Source organism: Macaca thibetana, chromosome 3 (assembly GCF_024542745.1).
Source record: "Macaca thibetana thibetana isolate TM-01 chromosome 3, ASM2454274v1, whole genome shotgun sequence".
NCBI classification, from domain to species: Eukaryota; Metazoa; Chordata; class Mammalia; order Primates; family Cercopithecidae; genus Macaca; species Macaca thibetana.
In genome coordinates this window covers 93,931,995-93,948,681 of record NC_065580.1, presented here as the reverse complement: position 1 = coordinate 93,948,681, position 16,687 = coordinate 93,931,995, and the positions used below count along the sequence as shown (strand labels likewise).

The 16,687-nt window shown below is 43.1% G+C and overlaps 1 protein-coding gene and 1 non-coding gene across 2 annotated transcripts in view; one reads left to right on the top strand and one right to left on the bottom strand.

Moving 5' to 3' along the window:
* The window catches only part of IGF2BP3 (insulin like growth factor 2 mRNA binding protein 3), a 153,815-nt gene that overhangs the window by 14,150 nt on the left and 122,978 nt on the right, over positions 1 to 16,687 (top strand). The gene's annotated exons all lie outside the window — the stretch shown is intronic.
* Positions 6,371 to 6,435, bottom strand: LOC126951808 (U7 small nuclear RNA). The gene has a single exon (XR_007724663.1). It is a non-coding gene; the product is annotated as a U7 small nuclear RNA (small nuclear RNA).

Here is a 16,687-nt window from a genome sequence, read left to right as displayed (position 1 = left end):
TGAGCTCTCCCCAGATGTGGTTTTTTTTTTTCCAGCTGGTTTTGCAAAAAATGGAGAAGCTCTTGCTTTTTCTTTGGAGAGTTAAGTGCAGTTGAAATTTTTAGTTTCTATATTTCTTGTGTGCTAGTTTACCTATTTTTGCATTTTTTCAGTTTCAGAAATGACTTAATTCCTTACGTAAATTTTTAGTTTAACAAGCATAGATTAAGTGCCTGTGCTCATAGTTGATTCTATGCTAGGTTTCAGGGGCTAGAAAGAAGAGTAAGACCCTGTGGGGCACAGTGGCTCACACCTCTAATCCAGCATTTTGGGAGGCTGAGGCGGGTGGATCATGAGGTCAGGAGATCAAGACCATCCTGGCTAATACAGTGAAACCCTGTCTCTACTAAAAATACAAAAAATTAGCTGGGCGTTGTGGCAGGCGCCTGTAGTCCCAGCTACTCAGGAGGTTGAGGCAGGAGAATGGCTCGAATCCGGGAGGTGGAGCTTGCAGTGAACTGAGATTGTGTCACTGCACTCCAGCCTGGGCAACAGAGGGAGCCGTCTCAAAAAAAAAAAAGAGTAAGACCCTTGTCCTGCAGAAAGACATGGATGGAGTACAGTGGCTTTCACTTTGTTCTGTCTGAATTCCTGGGTGACATTCTTTTTATTTTTCAACAGTAATTGGTGGCTCACTGTGGCAGTGATCCTAAAGGTGGGTTAAAATCTCTGCAATAAAGAGAAGTTGTGAATGTTCTAAGTAGGGTATATGTGAGATGCCCCAGAAACATATGAGGCGGGGGCATTATTAGGCTTAGCCTTTTACCAATGAGGAATACATTCAGAGAGAGATGTGGAAATAGGCAGAGGCTAATAACCATGTGCACCCAAGAGGGAAGAGGCAGAAGGGACAGCAGGAGCCACGTCATGTAAGTGTGAAACATCCTGGGGTGTGTGTGGGAACTACAAGCTGTTTGAGATTAAAGAGGCTGGAGTGTGAGGCAGGTTAGTGATTGAGGCTGAGCGAAGAGGGCAGCTAGAGCAGCCTGTGTGCATGATGGAGTGACTGCATTATTCTCATTCTTGATGTGTTTGACTTTAGGAGCTAAGTTTTTTTGTTTTTGTTTTTGTTTTTTTGAGACAGAGTCTCGCTCTGTCACCCAGACTGGAGTGCAGTGGTGCGATCTCGGCTCACTGCAAGCTCCGCCTCCCGGGTTTATGCCATTCTCCTGCCTCCCGGGTAGCTGGGACTACAGGTGCTCGCCACCTCGCCCGGCTAGTTTTTTTTTTTTTTTTTTTTTTTTTGTATTTTTTAGTAGAGACGGGGTTTCACCGTGTTAGCCAGAATGGTAAGTAGTTTAGTTCATGCCATTTAGCAAATGCTGATTTGGGATATCATGGAAGACTGATGCCTAGGTTAATTTTGGAAAACGCTCACCAGAGATCCCATTGAACTGTTTTTTTTTTTGCCTCTTCAGTACTTCATAAGCATGGGACTGGCTATGCTCCCAAAACATTTCATGGAGTTCGCACCTGTTCTTAGGGTATCCTGTGACAGGGTAATTAAGGCAAATTGTGATACACGACTAGGAATCTTATAATAAGGTTGACTGAGCCCATGTTATTATTATTATTTTTTTTTTCGAGAGGGAGTCTCGCTCTGTCGCCCAGGCTGGAGTGCAGTGGCGCGATCTCGGCTCACTGCAAGCTCCGCCTCCCGGGTTCACGCCATTCTCCTGCCTCAGCCTCCCGAGTAGCTGGAACTACAGGCGCCCGCCGCCACGCCCGGCTAATTTTTTGTATTTTTAGTAGAGACGGGGTTTCACCATGTTAGTCAGGATGGTCTGGATCTCCTGACCTCGTGATCCACCCTCCCCGGCCTCCCAAAGTGCTGGGATTTCAGGCGTGAGCCACCGCGCCTGGCCCATGTTATTTTTTTAAGGTTAGCTGTGGCGAGACAGTCATCAGTGGTGCTGGTTAAAGCTCCTAGTATTATATGATTTTTGTTAAAGACATTCCAAGTGATGTAATGAACTTTTGGAGAAAAATGTGATAGACGCTTCTGTGTGCGCGTACCACTACCTAAACTTGGGGACAACAGTACAGCACAGTGGTAGGGGGGGCCAGTGGCATCTTGCTTTGAGCTACACAGGCCTCAGCAGGAACCTTTGCTTAGCCCTGTGATCTTGTGCAAACTGATTAAACTCTGAGATTTCTGTTTTTAAAATCTGTAAGTGAGGATAGTAAAACCTAGTGGAGAGGGTTATTGGGTATTAAATGATAATGTCTGTAAAGGACTTCTTGGATTATCTGATACTAAAGTCATATTATCTCAGTAATAAGTTTGTGTATTTACCATGTGGCAGTGGAAAATGGGGGATGGATGTGCCTGTTCCTGTATGACCCCATGGTTTATGGTTTATGTTTTGTATATACAGAGACATAGGAATGTTTCACATTTCTTTGTAAAATACGGGTTATGCACTGTGAATAAGTTAAGAATTGGTGTTTTATATCTAGGTGCATGGATCTTAGAATCCCTAAAATGTGTTTAGTTATGGGATTATCTTAAACAAGAGAGATCATGCTTAAGGGAAATAATAGACCAGGAGATGAATTCCTAATTCTAAACAGTTTAAAAATGGACGAAGGATGAGAAGTGGCAGTTCAGAAGGAGATAGCTGAAAAGTCAATCTGTGTACAAAAAGATACCCAATCTAGGCTGGGCATGGTGGTTCATGCCTGTAATCCCAGCACTTGGGGAGGCCGAGGTGGGTGAATCGCTTGAGCTCAGGAGTTTGAGACCAGCCTGGGCAACATGGTGAAACACTGTCCCTACAAAAAATACAAAAATTAGCCAGGCATGGTGGTGCGTGCCTGTAGTCCCAGCTAACTGGGGGGCTGAGGCGGGGGAATGGCTTGAGCCCAGGTTTGCACCACTGCACTCCAGGCTGGGCAATAGAGTGAGATCTTATTTCAAAAAGCAACAACAAAACAAACAAAACCCTAATCTAACTAGTTATTAGGGAAGTACCAACTATAATGACCTTTTTTTGCCTATGAGGTTGGAGAAAAATGAATAAGATTGGCAGTATCTGGTGTTGGCAAGGTTGTGGAGGCATGGCCACTCATATAGCTAGAGAGTACATTGGCAAAGATTTCTTGGCACACTATTTGGCAGTATCTATTAGAACTTAAAATGAGAATACCTTTCAACTAAGTGTCATGGAAAACAACCCAGTCCTCATGGCTTTGTGTCATCTGTAAGCACAGTTTTAACCAGCAGTATTGTAAAAGAGCTCCATCCAAATTGCCAAGCAGGAATTGGTAAAAGTGGTCTCTAGTAGGTGGGAGTCCATAAAACACAGAATTCTTAGGTTATGCTATATTACACGTCACATTTTAACAGGTATCGTACAGATAATCTGAAACTAACACTATTGTCTACTTTTCAAGCAAAAAAGATCTCTGGCTCTAATTTTACTGTTTGGGACATTTTGTAATTGCCTATCTTTGAGTTGTAGAAAGGAAATTTTTGTAAAGGAAGACAATACTAAGAGTCCTTCCTTTTTTCTTTTTGTTAAAAGTGCTTTAAGGCCAGGGTGCTTGGCTCATGCTTGTAATTCCAGCACTTTGGGAGACCATCCTGTGTAAGGCAGCAAGAACCCATGTTTACTTATTTTTGTTTGTTTGTTTGAGACAGAGTCTTGCTCTGTCACCCAGGCTGAAGTGCAGTGGCATGATCTCGGCTCACTGCAACCTTCTGCTCACTGCAACCTCCGCCTTCCGGGTAAGGGATTCTTGTGCCTCAGCCTCCTGAGTAGCTGGGATTACAGGCCGGTACCACCATACCCAGCTAATTTTTGTATTTTTAGTAGAGACGGAGTTTCACCATGTTGACCAGGCTGGTCTTGAACTCCTGACCTCAAGTAATCTGCCCGCCTCAGCCTCCTAAAATGCTGGGTATACAGGCGTGAGCCATTGCGCCCGGTGAACCCATGGTATTTTTTTTTAGATGTAGTCTAGCTCTGTCACCAGCCTGGAGTGCAGTTCCGTGATCTCAGCTCACTGCAACCTCTGCCTCTCAGGTTCAAGCGATTGTCCTGCCTCAGCCTCTGGAGTAGCTGGGACTACAGGCTTGTGCCACCATGCCTGGCTAATTTTTGTATTTTTGGTAGAGATGGGGTTTCACCATATTAACCAGGATGGTCTCAATCTCCTGACCTTGTTATCTACCCGCCTCAGCCTCTGAAAGTGCTGGGATTACAGGTGTGAGCCACTGCGCTTGCCCCCGCCCCCACTTTTTTTTTTTTTTTTTTTTTTTTGAGATGAGTCTCACACTGTTGCCTGGGCTGGAGTGCAATGGCATGATCTCAGCTCACTGCAAACTCCGCCTCCTGGGTTCAAGCAGTTCTCCCGCCTCAGCCTCCTGAGTAGCTGGGATTACAGGTGCCTGCCACCACGCCCAGCTAATTTTTTGTATTTTTAATAGAGATGGAGTTTCACCATGTTGGCCAGGCTGGTCTTGAACTGCTGACATTGTGATTCACCCACCTCAGCCTCCTAAAGTGTTAGGGATTACAGGTGTGAGCCACCATGCCTGGCGGAACCCATGTTTAAAAGGAAAGAATAAGCACTTTAAAATAATGTTCAACTATTTGTAACTTTGAGGCATGTTTAATGCCTTTCTCCATAACAGCAATTTCACTTGTAGTATTCTGTTACAAAGACATACTTGGCAAAAAGACATAAGTGTTTTTTCCGTATTGTTTAATAGTTAAAAATAGGAAATAACCTAAATGGCCATCAAAAGAAAACATACCCTGTTCTGGCCTGGTATGGTGGCTCACGCCTATAATCCCAGCACTTGGGGAGGCTGAGACAGGTGGATCACGAGATCAGAAGATGGAGACCATACTGGCTAACATGGTGAAACCCCATCTCCACTAAAAACAAAAAATTAGCTGGGTGTGGTGGTGGGCACCTGTAGTACCAGCTACTCGGGAGCAAGAGAATGGTGTGGACCCAGGAGGTGGAGTTTGCAGTGAGCCGGTATCACGCCACTGTGCTCCAACCTTGGCGACAGTGTGAGACTCCGCCTCAAAAAACAAAACCAAAAAAAAAGGAAAAAAGAAAACATACCCTATTCTAACCATATATTCCCTTTTTTTTTTTTCTTGCTCTGTCACCCAGGCTGGAGTGCAGTGGTATAATCTTGGCTCACTGCAACCTCTGCCTCCTGTGTTCAAGTGATTCTCCTGTCTTGGCCTCCTGAGTAACTGAGATTATAGGCACCTGCCACCGTACCAGGCTAATTTTTGTATTTTTAGTAGGATGGGGTTTCACCATGTTGGCCAGCCTGGTCTCGAATTCCTGACCTCAAATGATCTGCCCGCCTTGGCCTCCCAAAGTGTTATTATTACTGGCATGAGCCACTGCACCCAGCCCTAACAATATATTCTGTGGCATATTTTGTAGCAGTTATAAGGAATGATAGAGGTTTGTTTTGTTTTGTTTTGTTTTGTTTTTGAGATGGAGGTTAGCTATTGTTGCTCAAGCTGGAGTTCAATGGTGCAATCTCGTCCACCTCCTGGGTTTAAGCGATTCTTCTGCCTCAGCCTCCTGGAATGATAGAGGTTTTATAATAAACCCATTACATGTTAACATAAAATTTTCAATTAAAAAACTCTTTTTCTGAGACAGAGTCTTGCTCTGTTGCCCAGGCTGGAATGCAGTGATGCAATCTCAGCTCACTGCAGCCTCCGCCTTCTGGGTTCAAGTGATTCTCCTGCCTCAGCCTTCCGAGTAGCTGGGACTACAGGCGTGCGCCACCACACCTGACTAGTTTTTGTACCTTTAGTAGAGACCAGGTTTCACCATGTTGGCCAAACTGTTCTCAAACCCCTGACCTCAAGTGATCCGCCCACCTCAGCCTCCCAAAGTACTGAGATTAGAGGCGTGAGCCACCATGTCTGGCCCTAAAAAACTTAAGAGAACTGTTTTTCATTTTTGTAAGTTTCTTTGGCCTAAGAGGCAACTGGGAACTCGTAACTACTACTGCATTCCGTTTCTTGTCATGTATTGTTTTGATTGAAGCATATGAAGAAAATCCAGCCACATACGGATATGTAGTTAGAAAAGGAAGGAGTATAAATAATTACAGATATTCTTTGGTCCTACATCGAAATATGACAAGGGAGAGTTAAAAAAAAAAGTTCCTTTTTTAATTTAAATTGAGACAGGATCTCACTATGTTGCATAGACTGGTCTTGAACTCCTGGGCTTCAAGTAAGTGATCATTGTGTCTCAGCCTCCCCGAAGTGTTGGGATTACAGGCGTGAGCCACTGCACCCAGCTACAAGTGGTAGGTTTTTTGCAGATGTGCAGGGGTGGGGGCTTACTGGTAAAGACCGGGAAACCACCTGCTGGACAGATTCTAAAAGAGCTGTAACACCAAGTTAGTGGCGTTTTTTTAAAGGCTAGTTTCATTGTGGAATCTGAAATATCAGTGAATTTTTTTTGTACTTGTTACAAAAAAAAAAAATACATTGATTCTCTTATACTTGGAAAGGATCTTTATCCACGAGGATTGGGAGGCTGTCAAAGCTTATTGGTAATAGATAGAAGCTTTTCAAAATACTAGTTTTTACTTTAAAGCTCAAATTTAGTTATTTGGCAACAAATACTTCAGGAAAATAGTTTTACCTGAAGTGACAGACTCATTTTATTCCTTTTTGAGAAAATATCTGCCAGATACTCAAGCTTTTAAGTGACTACATTTTGCTTGTAGTTCCTTCAGGTAGAAACGGTGCATAAGTGGTTCGTCTTGCACCTCAAACAACTGCACAGTGCTTTTTGTGCAGACAGCCGGGATAGGTAGCAGAAGTGCTTTATGCATACTTCCCTTTTCTTCATATAGATCATAAAAGGATGTATACTCAAGGGTTGAGATTAGGACATTTTTAAACAGTTTGCATAATTCTTCACTGCAAATGCCAGCGAAGAATACAGTGATGGGCCGGGCACGGTGGCTCAAGCCTGTAATCCCAGCACTTTGGGAGGCCGAGATGGGCGGATCACGAGGTCAGGAGATCGAGACCATCCTGGCTAACACGGTGAAACCCCGTCTCTACTAAAAAAATACAAAAAACTAGCCGGGCGAGGTGGCGAGCGCCTGTAGTCCCAGCTACTCGGGAGGCTGAGGCAGGAGAATGGCGTGAACCCGGGAGGCGGAGCTTGCAGTGAGCTGAGATCCGGCCACTGCACTCCAGCCTGGGCAATAGAGCGAGACTCCGTCTCAAAAAAAAAAAAAAAAAAAAAAAAAAAAAAAAAAAAAAAAAAGAATACAGTGACTACTAGTACAGTTCAGTGCCACTGTGTTGCTTCATGCTAAGGACCAGCAGCTTTACTAATCATTGCTTTTGCTCTATCAGTGCAAATACAACACAGCAGAAAAGGCAAATAACATCTTAGTGTTATTAGGAAAATAGTCTTAACTTCTTAGACTTCCTGAAAGTGTGTCAGGGATTCCTTATACCATACTTTGAGAATGGCTGCTCCACTCTAATGTGTGGTTTGAAATTAGATCAAGTGACTGGGTGTAATGGCTCATGCCTTTAATCCCAGAACTTTGGGAGGCTGAGGTGGCCACGTCGATCACTTGAGGCCGGGAGTTTGAGACCAGTCTGGCCAATAGAGTTAAAAACCCCCCCCCCCCCGGCCCCGTCTCTACTAAAAATACAAAAAGTGATCCGGGTGTGGTAGTGCATGCCTGTGGTCCCAGCTACTTAGGAGGCTGAGGCACGAGAATCTCTTGAGCCTGGGAGGCGGAGGTTTGCAGTGACCCAAGATTGCACCACTGCACTCCAGCCAGGGCGACAGAGTGAGACTCTCTCAAAAAAAAAAAAAAAAAAAGGGAAAAAAAAGTATCACATATATACATACACACACACACACACACACACACACACACACACACATATATATATTCTTTTTTTTTCTTTTTTTTGAGATGGAGTCTTGCTCTGTCACCCAGGCTGGAGTGCAGTGGCGCGATCTCGGCTCACTGCAAGCTCTGCCTCCTGGGTTCACACCATTCTCCTGCCTCAGCCTCCCGAGTAGCTGGGACTACAGGCACCCGCCAGCACACCCAGCTAATTTTTTGTATGTTTAGTAGAGATGGAGTTTCACTGTGTTAGCCAGGATGGTTTGGATCTCCTGACCTCGTGATCCACCTGCCTTGGCCTCCCAAAGTGCTGGGATTACAGGCGTGAACCACCGTGCCTGGTCTGTATCAGGTATTCTTGAAAATATGTATTTACATAATAACAAGAGCAAGTGAGGATTTTATGCAATTCCATGGCATATTAGCCTCAATAGGGAAGTCAATATGGGGGAAAAAAAAAAAGATAATCGGTATAGAGAAGCAAATGAAAAAATGTCAGAAATTCTAAATAAAAAGAAGAAAAATCTAAGTGTATGAAAGATAAAATATTGCCAGGTGTGATGTCTCAGTCTTGTAATCCCAGCACTTTGGGAAACTGCAGCCCGGAGGATTGCTTGAGCCCAGGAGTTCAAGACCAGTCTGGGTGGCTGGATGCAGTGGCTCACGCCTATAATTCCAGCACTTTGGGACGCCAAAGCGGGCAGATCACTTGAGGTCAGGAGTTCAAGACCAGCCTGGCCAACATGGTAAAACCCCATCTCTACCAAAAATACAAAAAAAAATTAGCCGGGTGTGGTGTTGTGTGCCTGTGCTCCCAGCTACTCAGGAGGCTGAAGCACGAGAATCGTTTGAATGTAGGAGGTGGAGGCTGTACTGAGCCGAGATCAGGTCACTGCACTCCAGCCTGGGTGATAGAATGAGACTCCACCTCAGAAAACAAAACAAAACAAAACAAAAAAACCAGCCTGGGCAATATAGTGAGACCCCATCTCTACAAAAAATAAAAAATTAGCCAAATGTGATGGTGCATGCCTGTAGTCCCAGCTACTTGGGAGGCTGAGGTGGGAGGATTGCTTGAGCCTAGTGAGCCACAGTGAGCTGTGATTGTGCTACTGCCCTCCAGCCTGGGCAACAGAGACCCTCTCTCTAAAATTTTTAAAAAGATAAAGCATTTAGAATAAATAGTTAAGGACTGCTGAAAACAAATAGACATGAGCAGGATGAATCTATTTTTAGATAGATTCTAAAATCTGAAAAACCGTATCACCATGCGGTTTGACCATGTTGGGCAGGCTGGTCTTGAACTCCTGACCTCAAGTGATCCTCCTGCCTCAGCCTCCCAAAGTGCTAGGATTACAGGCGTGAGCTACCACGCCTGGCACCAGGTGAGGCATTTTTGATGGAATTCCTCAGAAGTGATACTGCTTTCAGTGCACCTCACCTAGAGGCACATAGTGCTTATTGATTTTTGTTCCAGTAGTGGTGGTAACTTTGACCAATTGGTTAAGTAGTCTCTGCCAGGTTTCTTCAGGATAAAGTTACTTTTTTTTTCCCTTCCTAATAAGAACTTTGTGGGGAGATATTTTGAGACAATGTAAAGATTATGTCTCTCATAATACTGTCACTAATTTTAGCACCCATTGATGATTCTTGTCAGCAGCTGTCACTGCTACTATAGTGGCTGTCAAATGGTGGTGGCTTTCTACTTCTGTTTTTTCTACATTTATTATTTGTTTTTTATTTTGTTCAAGACAGAGTCTTGCTCTGTCGCCCAGGCAGCAGTGCAGTGGTGCCATCTCGGCTCACTGCCACTTCTGCCTCCTGGACTCAAATGATCCTCCTGCGTCCCGAATAGCTGGGATTACAGGTGCCTGCCACCATGCCCAGCTAATTTTTTGTATTTTTAGTAGAGATGAGGTTTCGTCATGTTGGCCAGGCTGGTCTTAAACTCCTGACTTCAGGTAATCCACCCACCTTGGTCTCCCATAATGCTGGGATTACACGTGTGAGCCACCACGCTGGGCGTCTACACTTACTATTTGGAATAAACTTTACTTTCCCCAATTTACTTTGTTTATTTTAATATTAGACTCATGGAATCTTATTGCATAGATTATAACATGTTACAGTTGTTATTTTATTGCTCGGACTGTGGAAATGAGGTTTTCCAAAGGCAAGTGTATTAACATGGTGGTGGTATTCTGAAGGCAATGATTCAGCACAGATGGAAAGATGATTATGACCATCTAATGTCCAAAGATTATGATCATCTAATTTCAAAGATGAAATCTTTGCTTGTGCTTCATTTTATTTTTTCTTTTAATTTGTTTTGTGCTTCATTTTAGACGAGCAGCTTTATACTTACTACAGACTTATCTACCTAAATGTAATAAATCTGATACTTTCTGGGGATACCTTACAACTAGTGAAAGTAAGGTCATTCGTTGTTCATATACATGATGCATTGCCTTAAATTCAGATACTGCCCTCTACTTAAACATAACTATTATATGTTGTATATGTCATTTATGGTCATTGTTAATCACCTGCAGGTTATTTTTTCCATACCAGTCTAACTTTAGCTCATGATCATGCATTTTTCCCCAGTCTCTTGCATTTTGATGTGCTATCTATAACAATATTGGTAAAGCATTGTTATACCCTTCTTCAGCGTTCCTATCTATTCTTAGGTCTCTTGATGAATAATGTACATACCGAAACAAATCTAATGGAATCTTAAGCTGTTTTCTGTATACAAAAAGCACTCACAGGAACTAAGTAAAAGCAGTTTTACTTAGTTATACTAAGTAATACTATATACTGTATACAAAACACCCATAGGAACTAAGTAATACTTAGTTATACTGTATACAAAACACCCACAGGAACTAAGTAAAAGTAGTTTTTTCTAAATTAATTAAAAAGCTTGGAAGGTTTTAGAAAAATAGTGCACATGGCAAAATTTAAATAATTTATTTTTCTCCTTCCTTAAATGCAGCTACTGTGCAGTTTATTGTGTTCCTTTAGGGAACATTTGCATGTATATGTGAGCATCTATGAATGTATGCTTTTTTAAATAAAAAATACAACTTAGCGCCACAGCTTACTGTTTTATTTATTGTTGTTTTTAGAGATAGGGTCTCACTCTGCCCCCCAGGCTGGAATGCAGCGGTATGAACATAGCTCAGTGCAGCCTCTAAATTCTGGGCTGAAGTGATCCTTCCACCTCAGCCTCCTGAGGAGCTGAGACCACACCTGGTTAATTGTTTCCTTTTTAAATTTTTAGTAGAGATGGTAACTCTATGTTGTTCAAACGGGTCTCCATCTCCTGCTTCAAGTGATCCTCCTGCTTCGGTCTCAGATTGCTGGGATTACCGGCATGAGCCACTGAACCCAAATACCTCACTGTTTTAAAAAGCAATTTTTTTTTTTTTTTTTTAAAAGACAGAGTCTTGCTCTGTCACCCAGGCTGGAGTGCAGTGGTGCAATCTGAACTCACAGCAACCTCCGCCTCCCAGGTTCAAGTGATTCTCATGCCTCAGCCTCCCAGGTAGCTGGGATTACCAGCACCCACTACCATGCTCAGCTACTTTTTGTATTTTTTAGTAGAGACGGGGGTTTTACCATGATGGCCAGGGTGGTCTTGAACTCCTGGCCTCAAGTGATACGTTCGCTTTGGCCTCCCAGAGTGCTGGGATTACAGGTGTGAGCCACCGCACCTGACCTAAAAAGCAATTTTAAAGGTTCTTTGGAAGGTGGGATAGGGAATAATTACAGTAATGTGATATGTTAAATACTATTAAAATAGTGGACTTGATTTAGGAGTATATTCACCCATATGTGGGCCAATAATACATTGTAACATATTTAAATATCTTGTCATTGATAGGATATTAATAATATCTTAGGTTTCATTATTAGTGCTTGTTAAAGATTTTTCTGATTTTCAGGAAACTCCAGCATGTGGTTTACCCCAATTATGATGGAAAGAAGAAATGTGTTGTGCAACGTTTAACCAAAAATAAAAAAAGAACAAAACCCCCAAACCTCTGAAAACCTCAGAGCAGTCTTTTTAAATAGCATATGCATGACACATTGTATTAACTGGAACATGTTCAGTGCTCTAAATTTAATTCTAATGGTGTTGTGTTTTGTTTTTTTTTTTTGACAAGTCTCCCTCTGTTTCCCAGGCAGGAGTGCAGTGGCGCGATCTTGGCTCACTGCAACCTCCGCCTCCTGGGTTCAAGTGATTTTCCTGCCTCAGCCTCCCAAGTAGCTGGGATTACAGGCGTGTGCCACCATGCCTGGCTAATTTTCTGTATTTTTAGTAGAGATGGGGTTTCACCATGTTAGCCAGGATGGTCTTAATCTCGTGACCTCGTGATCTGCCCTCCTTGGCCTCCCAAAGTGTTGAAATTATAGGCGTGAGCCACTGCGCCCAGCCCAGAAAATCTTGCATATTTTATTTTTTATTTTTCCTTATTATTATTATGTTTTTTGAGATGGAGTCTCACTCTGTAGCCCAGGCTGGAGTGCAGTGGTGCCATCTCGGCTCACCGCAACCTCTGCCTTCCAGGTTCAAGAGATTCCCCCGCCTCAGCTTCCTGAGTAGCTGTGATTACAGGTGCTTGCCACCACACCTGGCTAATTTTTGTGTTTTCAGTAGAGATGGGGTTTCACAATGTTGGCCAGGCTGGTCAACATGGCGAAACCCCGTCTCTACTAAAAAATACAAAAATAGGCCAGGCGCAATGGCTTATGCCTATAATCCCAGCATTTTGGGAGGCCGAGGCAGGTGGATCACCTGAGGTTGGGAGTTCGAGACCAGCCTGATGAACATGAAGAAACCCTGTCTCTACTAAAAATACAAAATGACCTGGGAGTGGTGGCGCATGCCTGTAATCCCAGCTACTCAGGAGGCTGAGGCAGGAGAATCGCCGGAACCCGGGAGGCGGAGTTTGCAGTAAGCCGAAATGGCACCACTGCACTCCAGCCTGGGTGACAGAGCAAGGCACTGTCTCAAAAAAAAAAAAAAAAAAAAAAAAATCACAGTAATGTTTAAATATGTAGAGCTGATTGATATATTTTACTTTTGGTTGTGGATGATTTGTGTTTCAGTATTAATATTTAACTTTTTCAAAATAAGCTTAATGCCAGTATAATTTAAGATACTGAAATTTCACAAAACTGCTTCCAAATGGTTTGATTAAACATAAAATTCTAGTTACCTGGTTTTATAGTACATTTTAATTTGGTTTACGTACTGCCACCATAAATCTCTGAATTTATCAAAGGACTAGATGGACATTTTAGTAAAATAACATCAAAACATCTAAAATGAATATTTATAAATTAAAATTGAAACTATAACTCCTTAAAATCTAGAGATTGGTCTCTGCAAAGTCTGAGTATAATATGTTATTTCTTGTTATTTTAAAAATGAAGGAAACAGGCTGGGCTCGGTGGCTCAAGCTTGTAATCCCAGCTGGGAGGCCGAAGTGGGTGGATCACCTGAAGTCAGGAGTTTGAGACCAGCCTGACCAACATGGCGAAACCCTGTCTCTACTGAAAATACAAAAATTAGCCGGGTGTGGTAGTGGGCACCTGTAATCCCAGCTTCTTGGGAGGCTGAGGCAGGATAATTGCTTGAACCCGGGAGACGGTGGTTGCACTGAGCTGAGATCAGGCCAGTGTACTCCAGCCTGGGCGACAGCAAGACTCCATCTAAAAAAAAAAAAAAAAGGAATGTTATTCTATATTATTGACTTTGCATAAAACCTAAGATGACATTAATCTGTACACAACTGATAAATCTGCCTTAAGGGATTACAATTTAACGTTGTTGATGTTTGCAGTTTGATTTCTATTGCTTATTTGAAGTTTCATTTTCTTTCAACTTATGTTTTGAGCCCTGCCAATGACATCCATTATGCCCAGGTGCTAGGGAGACAGAAAAGCATTAACTTACAATTTTAAAAGAGAAAAATTAACTTTTTAAAAAATTTTCTTGAGACCGAGTTTCACTCTTGTTGCCCAGGCTGGAGTGCAATGGCACAATCTTGGCTTACTGCAACCTCTGCCTCCTCCTGGGTTCAAGTGATTCTCATCCCTCAGCCTCCCGAGTAGCTGGGATTACAGGCATGCGCTACCACGCCCAGCTAATATTTTTGTATTTTCAGTACAGACGGGGTTTCTCCATGTTGGCCATGCTGGTCTCGAACTCCCGACCTCAGGTGATCCACCCGCCTCTGCCTCCCAGAGTGTTGGGATTACAGGTGTGAGCCACCCCGTCCAGCCAGAAAAATTAACATTTTATAGTACTTATTCAACTTAAAAACAGCTTTATGTGAATGATATAAGTATAATATTTTTAACCACTGTCATAATTGGCAGTCACTTTAAATGCTTAGCTGGACTGAGTTTTCACACTCTCTGATTAGGTAATTTCTGGAAGAGGTGGGAGCAGTTAAGGTTCTGCAAGTCTTTTTTTTGTTTTTTCCCTAAATCTACAGAATTTTAACATGTGTGTTTTTTTTTTTTTTTTTTTTAAGAGACGGAGTCTCACTCTTGTCCCCAGGCTGGAGTGCAGTGGCGTGATCTTGGCTCACTGCAACCTCTGCCTCCCAGGTTCAAGCGATTCTCTTGCCTCAGCCTCCCAAGTAGCTGGGACTACAGGCGCACACCACCAAGCCCAGCTAATTTTTCTATTTTTAGTAGAGATGGGGTTTCACTATATTGGCCAGGATGGTCTCGATCTCTTGACCTCGTGATCCGCCCACCTTGGCCTCCCAAAGTGCTGGGATTACAGGTGTGAGCCACCATTGCCTGGTCTTAACGTATGTGTCTTTATTTTTTGTAGAGATGTGATCTCACTGTATTGCCCAGGCTGGTCTTGAACTCCTGGCCTCAAGCGATCCTCCCACCTTAAGATGTGTGTCTTGTTAGGAGTAAATCAGATCTGGTGGTTTTGATGCTATTTATTCAGTCTCATAACTGTCATGACTCTGAATATACAGGCTCTTGAAATGGTAGACCAAAAAATACTTCCAGTATATTACTTCCTATTCTTTTCTGCTAGTAGGATTTTTGCAACTAATTTTTTAGTTATTTATGTATTTAAAGCCTTCCCAAGTCCCAGGATACCTAAAGTTGTAAACATAGAGGTAATTAACTAAATGATGTCTGATAGATAAATCTATAGAGGAGGGATTCATAATCCCAAATGCTTGTAACTGATATTGTATTCTTGTGTTCAAGGTTTAATCGTCAGTAGAGTAGGCTTAAATTTGTGTATGTATATGATGTGGGACCTCTTAGAAAAAAGCTAAAACTTTGACTTAGGTCCTTCTGTAGCCCTCGTAGAGCCTGTGTAAAAATAAAAATGACCTGATACGTGGACAGGTGGCTGGTGGTTAGGGGTGTGTTGGAGTCCTGGTGTGCCGCTCCCCCAGTAGACAGTCTGTCCGGATAGCTTATGTTTGCGCTTGTTTCTACTAGTCTGTTGCAGGCAGTTATTAAAGTACTTGGCTGTGTAACACATTTTTAAAGCTTACGCATTTCCAAAACACTGATTTCAACATTTTTACAAGGGCCCATCCCACTGAAGTGTAAAACCTTATATAGATTTTTTTTTTTTTTTTTTTTTTTTTGAGATGGAGTCTTGCTCTGTCGCCCAGGCTGGAGTGCAGTGGCCGGATCTCAGCTCACTGCAAGCTCCGCCTCCCAGCTTTACGCCATTCTCCTGCCTCAGCCTCCCGAGTAGCTGGGACTACAGGTGCCCGCCACCTCGCCCGGCTAGTTTTTTGTATTTTTTAGTAGAGACGGGGTTTCACCGGGTTAGCCAGGATGGTCTCGATCTCCTGACCTTGTGATCCGCCCGTCTCGGCCTCCCAAAGTGCTGGGATTACAGGCTTGAGCCACCGCGCCCGGCCATATATAGATTGTTAAAAACAGATTTAATCTATGATGTTTTTTCAAATTATAAAGCTTTGTTTTGAAACAGAATCTCTCTCTGTTGCCCAGGCTGGAGTGCAGTGGCATGATCTTGGCTCACTGCACCTGCAACCTCTGCCTCCTGGGTTCAAGCGATTCTTCTGCCTCAGCCTCCTGAGTAGCTGGGACTACAGGTGTGTGCCACCACGCCCAGCTAATTTTTTGTATTTTTAGTAGAGATGGGGTTTCACCGTGTTAGCCAGGATGGTCTCGATCTCCTGACCTCGTGATCTGCCCACCTCGGCCTCCCAAAGTGCTGGGATTGCAGGTGTGAGCCACCGTGCTCAACCACTAATTGTAAAGCTTTCAAAAAAGAGCTAGAAGGTTTGGCAGAGAGGAAAGGGCCATTGTAAATTTTTGTGGTTCTGTTATAGAGAAAGCCCGAGGGCAGGTTGGTGTGCTCTGGGTACTATTGAGTGTGGGTATTATGCAAAGGTGAGAGCCATTTGTTTCTATCTTTGGTGCTTGGTGCCCCCACCCACCCAAGTTTCTTTGTTTATGTTAAACATTTTGACCAATTATATCAGCGTTGGAAGGGAGACCAAGAGTTTCTTCCTTTGAGAGACTTGTATCCTCTGTGAGATTGGTTGGTTATGTGTTAAGTCATAGGGGTAGTGTGTGTTGTGTAATCACACTGATTATAAGCATGATATCACAACCTACATTATCATAGGGCACAGAGTTTAAACATGTCACTTTTTATTTTATTTTTTTATTTTGAGGCAAGGTCTCTGTCCCCAGGCTGGAGTGCAGTGGTGGTATCATAGCTCA